Genomic DNA, 11,015 nt, shown 5'->3' with positions numbered 1-11,015 from the left:
ATCAAAAAAGGATTTACAATATAGAAATGTCTAACTTCTGAAAAGTATATTTATACACTCAGTACTTGGTTGGGGCTCCTTTACCATGAATTACTGCATCAATGTGGTGTGGCATGGAGGTGATCAGCCTGTGGCACAGCTGAGGTGTTATTGAAGCCCAGGTTGCTTTGATAGCGGATTTCAGCTCGTCTGTATTTTCGGGTTGGGTGTTTCTCATCTTCATCTTGATAATACCCAATAGATTCTCTCTGGGGTTCAGATCAGGCAAGTGGGCTGGCCAGTCAAGCACAGTAATATCATGGTCAGCAAATCATTTGGTAGAAGTTTTGGCAGTGTGGGCAAGCGCTAAGTCCTGCTGGAAAAGGAAATTGGCATCTCCATAAAGCTTATCAGCAGATGGAAGCATGAAGTGCTCTAAAATCTCCTGGTAGATGCTGCATTGACTTTGGACTTGATAAAATGCAGTGAACCAATACCAGGTGATATGGCAACCCAAATCATCACAGACTACAGAAACTTCACGCTGGACTTCAAACACCTTGGATTCTATGCCTCTCCACTCTTCCTCTAGACTCTAGGACCTTGAATCCCAAATTAAATGCAAAATTTACTTTCATCTGAAATGAGGACTTTGGCCCATTGAGCAACAGTCCAGTTCTTTCTCTCCTTAGCCCAGGTAAGAAGCTTCTGACGTTGTCTCTGGTTCAGGAGTGGCTCGATATTAGGAATGTGATAGTTGTAGCCCTTTTCCTGAAGACATCTGCGTGGTGGCTCTTGATGCACTGACACCAGCCTCAGTCCACTCCTTGTGAAGCTCTCCCAAGTTCTTGAATTGACTTTTCTTGACAATCCTCTCAAGGCTGCAGTCATCCCTGTTGCTTGTGCACGTTCTCCAGCCAGCCTTTTTCAGCAATGACCTTCTGTGGCTTACTCTCCTTGTGGAGGGTGTCAAAAATTGTCTTCTGGACAACTTTCAAGTCAGCAGTTTTCCCCATGATTGCGGTTGTGTGTATTGAACTAGACCGAGAGATACACAGCATTTATACTGTTTTACTCAAACTCGAAAATAAATATTCTAATATTTTGAGATACTGGATTTCTGATTTTCATGAGCTATAAGCCATAATAATCAAAATTAAAACAAACAAAAAAGGCTTGAAATATTTCACTCTACATGTAATAGATATAGAATATGTGAAAGTTTATCTTTTTGAATTAAATTACAAAAACAACTTTTTCATGATGCTTGAATTTTTTGAGACGTACTAATATAAGTATTAGACAAAATCATATGAATTTTTATATGAGAAAGCTTGATTAGATTCTTATGAATCTGTTTCTTATGAATCTTATGAATCATGAAACCATGTTGACGAGATGAACTTGTTGCTTATTTCTGCTTCAGAGAGCTTATCTAATGAGATAAGTGGACAACTGAACCATTCTGGTTTTAATGTCATGTGACATGATGCACAAGATGCAATGTGTATTATTCAATTCCAGCTATTATGGTGTTAAATGCAAGCAACTGTTCAGAGCATGTTTTGTTTTTCTCTTCACCCTGGCAAGCATGCATACACATACACAGAGAGAGAGAGAGAATTAACAATAATGGTTCATAAACTCAGACAATAATACAGTTACCATTTTAGTAGCATGCTATTTCACAAAAGACTAAAATTTTGGTCAATTTCCCAGCTCTGGAAATCTGCTGAAGTAAACAAATGACACGCTTCACTAAAATCAAGCTGACCTTGGCTGGGGGCACGAGCAGCTGGCAGAGTTTGTGTACCACACTTCTCTGTGAGAGGATTTTCTTGTGTTTTTTGGACATAAATTGCAAAATAAATAAACAAATGATAATACAAATCCTATATACACATCACAACCTGGATCCAAATGGATTAATAAAATAAGAACATTATTTTCTTCTTGTGTGAATTCACCGACAGTTCTCAACCCTTATGGCAGGGCCAGATCCTAAGCATGCTTCTACGGCTGGATGTTCCTTATGCCTTAATAATTGCATAAAGACGTGCAGGTCTTCCAGAGCGCCAGTGTGTCGTGAAATATTTAGAGTCCTCCAGCTCTAACCTGAGAAGCTGATTTTGTTTGTCTTTCCATCTCTGCTACATGCTGCTTATTTCATGTGTGTGTCGAGCTCAGAGAGAGCACAGTTCCCTCCGCTGGCAGGAGGAACGCTGGTGTGTTTGCTTCAGAACATCTCGGTAAGTAAGTGAGTCTGCTGTGAGCAAGTTAAAGAAGACAAGGAGAGAGCTGGCATTCTGACATGTAGCACACTGTATACACACAATACTCAGTGCCACAGCATCACTGGTGAAATAGAATATCAGGTAAATATTTAGGATATCATTGAATTCACTGTAAATTACCAATTTTTATAGTCATCCTCAGGATATGAACATTTTGCCACTAATACAGTGTACATAATTGTATACAATTTATAATTAGACTAGTATTGATATTTTAAGTTTTAATCAGTGCTTTTACGAGTGAGTGTGTATTAAGGTATCGGGAATGAAGTGTATATTGACATTAAGTGTATGAGTGTCTGCGCAAGTGTTGTTGGCAGTTTGAATTTGTAATGAAGTTCTGAGTGCGTATAAAGGTGTTGAGTGTGTGTGTTGAGAGTGTGTGTATTGACATTGTGAGTGTGTACGAAGGTGTTGAAAGTGTGTGCATAGTATATCAAGGTTTTGAGTGTGTATTAAGCTGTGGAGAGTGGGTGAATTGATAACTGAAGTATTTACTGAGGGTTTGAGTATGCAGTAAGGTTTTGTTCGTGTGTGTTTTGACAGTGTGAGTGTCTAAGGCCTTGAATGTGTCTATTCACAGCGTAAGCATGTACAAAACCAATTCAAAAAAAGTTGGGACACTGTGTAAAACATAAATAAAAAAAGAATGTGAATATTTGCAAATCATAGAAACCCTATATTTCATTGAAAATAGCACAAAGACAACGTATCAAATGTTGAAACTGAGAAACTTTATTGTTTTTTTGAAAAATATATGCTCATTTTGAATTTGATGTCAGCAACATGTTTCAAAACATTTGGGACGGGGCAACAAAAGACTGAAAAAAAGTTATATAATGCTCAAAAAAGAAAAAACTAATCTGGTTAACTGGCAACAGGTCAGTAACATGATTGGGGATAAAAAGAGCATCCCAGAGAGGCGGAGTCTCTCAGAAGTAAAGATGGGGAGGCGTTTACTGCTCTGTGAAAGACTGCGTGGGCAAACAGTGCAACAATTTAAGAATAACGTTCCTCAATGTAAAATTGCAAAGAATTTGGGGGTCACATCATCTATGGTACATAATATCATTAAAAGATTCCGAGAATCTGGAGAAATCTCTGTATGCAAGAGTCAAGGCTGAAAACACATTGGATGCCTGTGATCTTCAGGCCCTCAGGAGACACTGCATGAAAAGCAGACATGTGTCTGTAGTGGAAATCACTGTATGGGCTTAGGAACACTTCAGAAAACCATTGTGTGTGAAAACAGTTCATTACTGCATCCACAAGTTAAAACCAGATATAAACAATATCCAGAAACACCGCCACCTTCTCTGGGCCCGAGCTCTTTTATGATGGACTGAGGTGACATGGAAAATTGTCCCGAGGTCTGACAAATCAAAAGTAGAAATTCTATTTAGAAATCATGAACACCACATCCTCCAGGCTAAAGAGGAGAGGGACCATCCAGCTTGTTATCAGTGCACAGTTCAAAAGCCAGCATCTGTGATGGTATGAGGGTGCCTTAGTGCACATGACATGGGTAGCTTGTACATCTGGGAAGGCATCATTAATGCTGAATCATATATACAAGTTTCAGAGCAATATGCTGCCATCCAGACAAAATCTTTTTCAGGGAAGCCCTTCATTCTTTCAGCAAGACAATGCCAGACCACTTTCTGCACATATTAAAACTGCATGGCTCCGTAGTAAGAGAGTCCGGGTGCTAAACTGGCCTGCAGTTCAGACCTGTCTCCCATTTAAAACATTTGGCGCATTATGAAGCACAAAATACTGCAAAGGAGACCCTGAACTGTTGAGCAACTGAAATTGTATATCAGGCAAGAATGGGAGAACATTTCTCCTTCAAAACTATAGTAAATGGTCTCCTCATTTCCCAAACATTTACAGAATGTTTTTAAAAGTAGAGGTGATGCAACAGTGGTAAACATGCCCCATCCCAACTTTTTTGAAACGTGTTGCTGACATCAAATTCAAAATGAGCATATATTTTTCAAAAAACAAAATTTCTCAGTTTCAACATTTGATACCACATGTTGTCTTTGTACTATGTTGAATGAAATATAGGGTTTCCAAGACTGGCAAATTATCGTATTCTGTTTTTATTTACAGTTTATACAGCATCTCAATTTTTTGGAACTGGTGTTGTATTAAGGTATTCCGATTGTTGGTTTGAGTGTGTAATGAGGTTTTACATGTATAGTAAGGTGTTCAGACTGTGTGTACACAGTGTCTTGCAGACTCCCCAAACACATGGAAGAAGATTCTCAGGTCAGATGAGACTAAAATTGAACTTTTTGGCCATCATGGGAAATGCCATGTGTGGCGCAAACCCTGAGTACACCATTCCTACAGTGAAGCATGGTGGTGGCAGCATCATGCTGTGGAGATATTTTTCATCTGCAGGGACAGATGAAAAGACTGAAGGAAAGATGGATGGCACTAAATACAGGGCAATTCTGGAGGAAAACCTGTTTGAGTCAGCCAGAGGTTTGAGACTGGGATGAAGGTTCACATTCCAGCAGAACAATGACCCTAAACATACTGCTAAAGCTACACAGGAGTGGTTTAAAGGGAAACATTTCAATGTTTTGAAATGACCTAGTCAAAGCCCAGACCTCAATCCAATTGAGAATCTGTTGCATAAATTGAAGATTGCTCTACACCAACGCAACCCATCTAACTTGAAGGAGTTGGAGCAGTTTTGCCTTGAGGAATAGGCAAAAATCTCAGTGGCTAGATGTACTACGGTAATAGAGACAAACCCCAAGAAATTTGCAGATGTAATTGCAGCAAAAGGTGGCTCTACAAAGTATTGATTATATAAAGTATAGTGAATACCTATGCACACTCCAGATTTCTATTTATCTTATTGTTTGTGTCGGCGGCACGGTGGTGTAGTGGTTAGTGCTGTCGCCTCACAGCAAGAAGGTCCTGGGTTCGAGCCCCGGGGCCGGCGAGGGCCTTTCTGTGCGGAGTTTGCATGTTCTCCCCGTGTCCGCGTCAGTTTCCTCCGGGTGCTCCGGTTTCCCCCACAGTCCAAAGACATGCAGGTTAGGTTAACTGGTGACTCTAAATTGACCGTAGGTGTGAATGTGAGTGTGAATGGTTGTCTGTGTCTATGTGTCAGCCCTGTGATGACCTGGCGACTTGTCCAGGGTGTACCCCGCCTTTCGCCTGTAGTCAGCTGGGATAGGCTCCAGCTTGCCTGCGACCCTGTAGAAGGATAAAGCGGCTAGAGATAATGAGATGAGATTGTTTGTGTCACAATAAAACAACAATTTTCACCTTTAAAGTGGTAGGCATGTTGTGTAAATCAAATGGTGTTAACCCTCCAAAAATCCATTTTAATCCCAGCTTGTAATGCGACAAAACAGGACAAACACGAAAGGGGGATGAATACTTTTGCAAGACACTGTATTGACAGTGTATGTCATAACGTTTTGATTCTTTGTTTATGTGCTGACAGTGGGAGTGTGTACTGTCATGGTTTCAATTTTCTGAATGGCCGAGGTACCAAAGTGACACATTTCGTAGTATAGCATTTGAGATACAGCTCTGGGCTTTTTTTTAAAAATAGTTTTCGAGTTTTGCTATCTATACTTTTGACCCCGTCTTACCTGTCTAGTTATTTAACTATTCTTAAATATCTGTACTTGTGTGTGCATCCTGGTATCAATGCACGTATAAGAGGATATTGAGGCAGTGCTTGGATCTGGGCTCTCTTTACGAGAACATTGTTGCCCACATTGCACTGTAGATGCAGTGTGTTCCTGTAGTGCTGCACCAGCGGAGAGTTTCCCCACACATTAAACACACACTGCTTCATCTCTTTGTGTCCATCCACTGCATAGGACTGCATGGAGGGAGAAAGATTATTATTGTTCTATGAATCCTTTCGATCAATCATCAGTAATATTATATTTCTTACAATCATGCTATAAACAGCTATCATAAATGGACTGGACAGACAGAGAAGTAAGCTTGAGAGGAATAAAACAACAGAAGAAAGAGAGAAAGAGAAGGACAGGAAAGACAGGCAAGGCAGACAGAAAGATCGGAAGAGAGCACAATTTTTTTTTTTTGATCATCTGGTGTAATCCCATATTTATATAATTTCCTGTAAACTTGTTGAATTAAAATGAGTCTAGTTTTATGTCACTGCTATCTTGTAAATACTGACCAAAACAGAATAATAATTAATTAATAATTATGGCACCACAACCTGCACAGTTAACACTCTGAGGTCCTGGGCCTGTCAGACACTCTGTGGCAGTCTGATAAACCTTCAATTAAAAAGAAAAAATATACCCGCACACTGTTGCTGCTGCTTTCAGTGATTTTATTGATAGATACACAACGTTTCAACCGTAGTAGGTCTTCATCAGGTGTTCCAGTTAAATCACTGAGAGCAGCAGCGACAGTGTGCGGGTATATTTTTTTCTTTTTAATTGACGGACTTTTTTACCCTGCACCTGTACAAAGTTGGATGTGCATGCACTCTCTACTACAATAGTCTGATAAACCTTGACATTTTTAAGTGTTTCATCTAACTAAAAACATCCATGTAAAAGTGACACACGTGGTTATATTCTAGACACCCTCAGCAATAATAATATGAGAGTAAAGTGAATGTCATGAAATTTGTTTTTTTATTTAAATTAAGTGCAAACACAACCTTACAAAAAACTATTTTCAGAGTCTTCAAACCTTGTAAAAAAAAACCAGACTATAAATATATCTGCACAAGACTTTTGAAGTCTGAACCTTGTAAACATAGGTGTTGGCTACATAAAAGTAAGAACAACATTCAGAAATGTTATGTAGTTTCAATACTAATTGTAAAAACTTCAGACTACCTTTGTTTTCTCCAAAACCAGTTGCCCTTTCAAATGAATATTGATGAGGGAGGTGTACTTCACCTGTAATCCCCGTCACTGTCAATAGAGATCTTGCAGTCATGTGACCGGAAAGTACACAGCCACCATCTTGTCGGTCAACAGCACAGCTGAATACTGCTGCACTCGTGTACAGAATGGATCAATTTCAACCGACGGACTACACGGCTCATTTTTCTAATGAACAGATAACTAGATATATGTCTAAAATAAACGATCTACAGATTAGTGACCCTTATGGCTTACCGGACGGAGTTTTCACGACCGTGTCAGTGGATATGGAACTGCAAGAGGTGGAATACCCAGACGTGTATAATTACCTCATCAACTTTCCCTCGCTGTTCAGTGGTGAAGCACTGCGTGCTTATAAATCTCTGGACAGTTATCTTTACAGAAATTCAGGATTTGTCAGCGACTCAGATGTGGCATCTTGTAAACAAGAAAATGATCCTCACTGGATGGGTAAGTCACTTAAGTATTGAGTATAGCACTGACCAGCCGATTATAGAATAGAATAAGGTAATTCCAGCTGTAATTCCAAATCTTCTGTCTTGTTTACCTGGCGTTGGAGAGGTAGAGGCTTAGCAGTGGAGATTTGAGTGGCTGTTTTCTGAGCTTAGTCAACAGGCCGGCTCTGCAGCCTCGCTTTTGCTTCCGCTCCCGGCACCGCCTCCTTTGCTTTGCTTCCAATAACAATCCACGGAGACCCCGCTGGTCTCGCTATCTCGTCCGGAATGTTTTTTTTTTTTTTCTCGTCCGGAATGTTGTGCATGCGATGGAAATCGCTACAAACCGTCATTTTCTGCTGGAAACCCATGTCCAGTAAGTCCATACGATTGTAGTGGATATTGAAGTCCGGTACAGACGAACAACACGCAAAAATACACACAAAAAACATAAAAAACGTGCACGGGTAGGGAGAGCTTGTAGCCACAGCCGTTGTAGTAGAATTGTATATAGTAGGTTTTTCCAGACGAAAAGGTAGAAGTAGAAGCAGAAGTAGAACCAGAAGTAGAAGTAGAAGGCGGAAATATGGCGTTTGACCGACAAGATGGCGTCTGTCACAATCTGGATCGGCTGTGATGTCACATGCAAGTGCTCCAGTCCATTTGTCAGAGACAAAGACCCTGGCCCTGGCCCCTGTACCTCCCTACCCCCACACGTCTCTGCTTGGAAAGTTACTGCAAAGAAAAGAAGCCCTAAAAGCCAAAGCTACATTTCACAATCTTATGCATAGACTTATGCACGGACTACAATAAATCTAAAGTTAGCAATGAAGATAAACTATGACTATGCAGGGCATGTTGACTTAGGTAACTAATTACTGTAAATCAATAATCAGTAAATCAGTGAAACATAGTTTGGCAACAGAAAAATGTTTTCAAAACTTGACGAAAATATCACAGCACGTTTTGATCAACTAGTTCTTTCTCTTCAAAGAGCACCTCCTATCCTAACAACCCACTAATCATCTAACATGCACTCTTGTTCTTACTCTATGATTTCTTATGTTCTACTGTAGCTTGATTGTTTTTCTCAATTGTAAGTTGCTTTGGATAAAAGTGTCTGGTAAATGTAATGCAGTTCTCCCTATATGCTAACCGAAAAAGCATGACAACAACCGCTAGTGAGATATCTTCCTTGCATTGGCCATTCCTCAAAGTTTCTCAGTTGGTATGGAAACAAGTGAACATGTGCACTTGTTTATACCAGTGAAATGGGGCATGTTCTCACCTCCTCTTGCTACACAATGAGCGAATGATGACACTGATGTTCCATGCACTTAACATGTGAATAGCTGATGGGTGTGTCGTTAAGAGGCTGCTGCTGGCTGAAGTACTGAAATTTGTAAAATTTGTTTTTATTCTCTTTACAAAGTGCTAAAAATAAAGTTTGTTTTAAATATATATTATGTATACATATACAACCCTGATTCCAAAAAAGTTGGGACAAAGTACAAATTGTAAATAAAAATGGAATGCAATAATTTACAAATCTCAAAGACTGATATTGTATTCACAATAGAACATAAACAACATATCAAATGTCAAAAGTGAGACATTTTGAAATTTCATGCCAAATATTGGCTCATTTGAAATTTCATGACAGCAACACATCTCAAAAAAGTTGGGACAGGGGCAATAAGAGGCTGGGAAAGTTAAAGGTACAAAAAAGGAACAGCTGGAGGACCAAATTGCAACTCATTAGGTCAATACATAGTTTGCACATGATGTCACAGAGTCGGGGATTCCCTAGTGGTGGCCATCTTGTGGGTCAAGCTTACCGTACGGGTCACTGAGCACACATTGTAACGCGTGAGTACAAAGTCTTCAAAAGAACCCAAGCAGGCTATTTAAAGCTAGCAATGTTGCACACCTGTTGTATTCACAGCTGTCGTAATAGGTCAGATGATGACGTCAAGCGGAGCTTTTATGGAATTCCCACTGTACGGGAGCACAAAGGCGAGCAAACAAAGAAACTCAGCATACAAAGGAGAAATCTATGGCTTGCGAGAATCAACCACAAGGATTATCAGCCTTCCAAACACAGCAAAGTCTGCTTCGATCATTTTATAAGTGGTAAGTTGTTTAAATAAACAATCAATTGTGTTTAAGTTTGTTTTTGGAAACCAAAACATTATGTAAACAATCTCTGGAGAATGCCTAACTGGAACCGCTGAGTGTACGTTTACACTGTAATGTACACTTAATATCTCTCATTTGTCACGTTTCTATTTCACACTTGTCACTTCACTCACGCAAGGGTCATTTTTGAAAAACATTTTAGGTCTATTCTGTATGATTTGATTTGTGTTTAATCAACCAGGGATGCAAACAGCGCGCCTTTTGGCGGATGCCGCCTTTTTCACGGCTGAATCGCGCAGATCCGATTTTTTTTTAGGGGGGGCGTTGGAGTGTCTGATTATAAATTCAAAGTAATTTCTGTATTAAAATTACTAAATAAGCAAATCCGTTACAGTCCATGAAACAGGAAGTATAAGGATGAGAAAAAAACAGTTTAAATCGGAAAGCTGCACACATTTGCGCAGCTTCGCGCAAATGTGCGCAGCTTTCCGATTTAAACTGTTTTTTTCATTGCATTCCGTTTTTATTTACAATTTGTACTTTGTCCCAACTTTTTTGGAATCGTGTGTGTGTGTGTGTGTGTGTGTGTGTGTAATATATATGAAAACTAGAAGCTTCAAGGTTTCTAGTGGTGTTACTTGAATGTTTCTAGCACAAAAACTTGTGGAGCTTTAGATGTGTGTTTACTAACAGTCCTAAAAGTCCTGTGGGGGGTCGGCGACCTAAGAGTGTTTTAACACACACTTGAAACATATTAATGAGGAGCTTTAACAGTGCTTTAATGCACCAGAATCAATATAAGATTATATATCTAATGTTATCCAACAAACAACGACAATTGTGCTCACCGATATCACATTTGATTGTTTCATTAATTGCGGAAGCCAGAAATCAAGATTTTAAAAACATGAACAGTGCAGGATTAGTACAAATAAACTAAGGAAAAAGGAGCGAGAAAAGAAAAGAAAAGCAAGAAAAAGAGAGGGAATGCTAAAAACAGGTGACATTTGGAGAATAGAGATAATATGATATAAATAATACATTTTCTGCTGTGCACCTGAGCCCTGTGTGCTATGAACACTGTTCCAGGTATACTGTGATTACCTCTCTGGCTGATGTGTGGTTTCTGTGGTCAGTAAGAACTTTTAGATCAGAGCCTGAGATGCTCTGTGAAGCTGCTTTCCCCACTGAAACACAAGATCAATGTGACCGAAGATTAAGAAAGACCAGAAAGACCAGCAAGCTTAATATCAGAC

General features: G+C 39.5%; 1 pseudogene; it reads right to left on the bottom strand.

Annotated features, from left to right (window-relative positions):
* Window positions 1-1,489: 1,489 nt before the first annotated feature.
* Window positions 1,490-11,015, bottom strand: part of LOC132871284 (protein FAM227A-like) — a 55,233-nt pseudogene continuing 45,707 nt past the window's right edge.

This window comes from Neoarius graeffei, chromosome 23 (assembly GCF_027579695.1).
Source record: "Neoarius graeffei isolate fNeoGra1 chromosome 23, fNeoGra1.pri, whole genome shotgun sequence".
Classification (NCBI taxonomy): domain Eukaryota; kingdom Metazoa; phylum Chordata; class Actinopteri; order Siluriformes; family Ariidae; genus Neoarius; species Neoarius graeffei.
The sequence above is the reverse complement of the archived record's forward strand: the minus strand, read 5'-3'. Positions and strand labels throughout refer to the sequence as shown.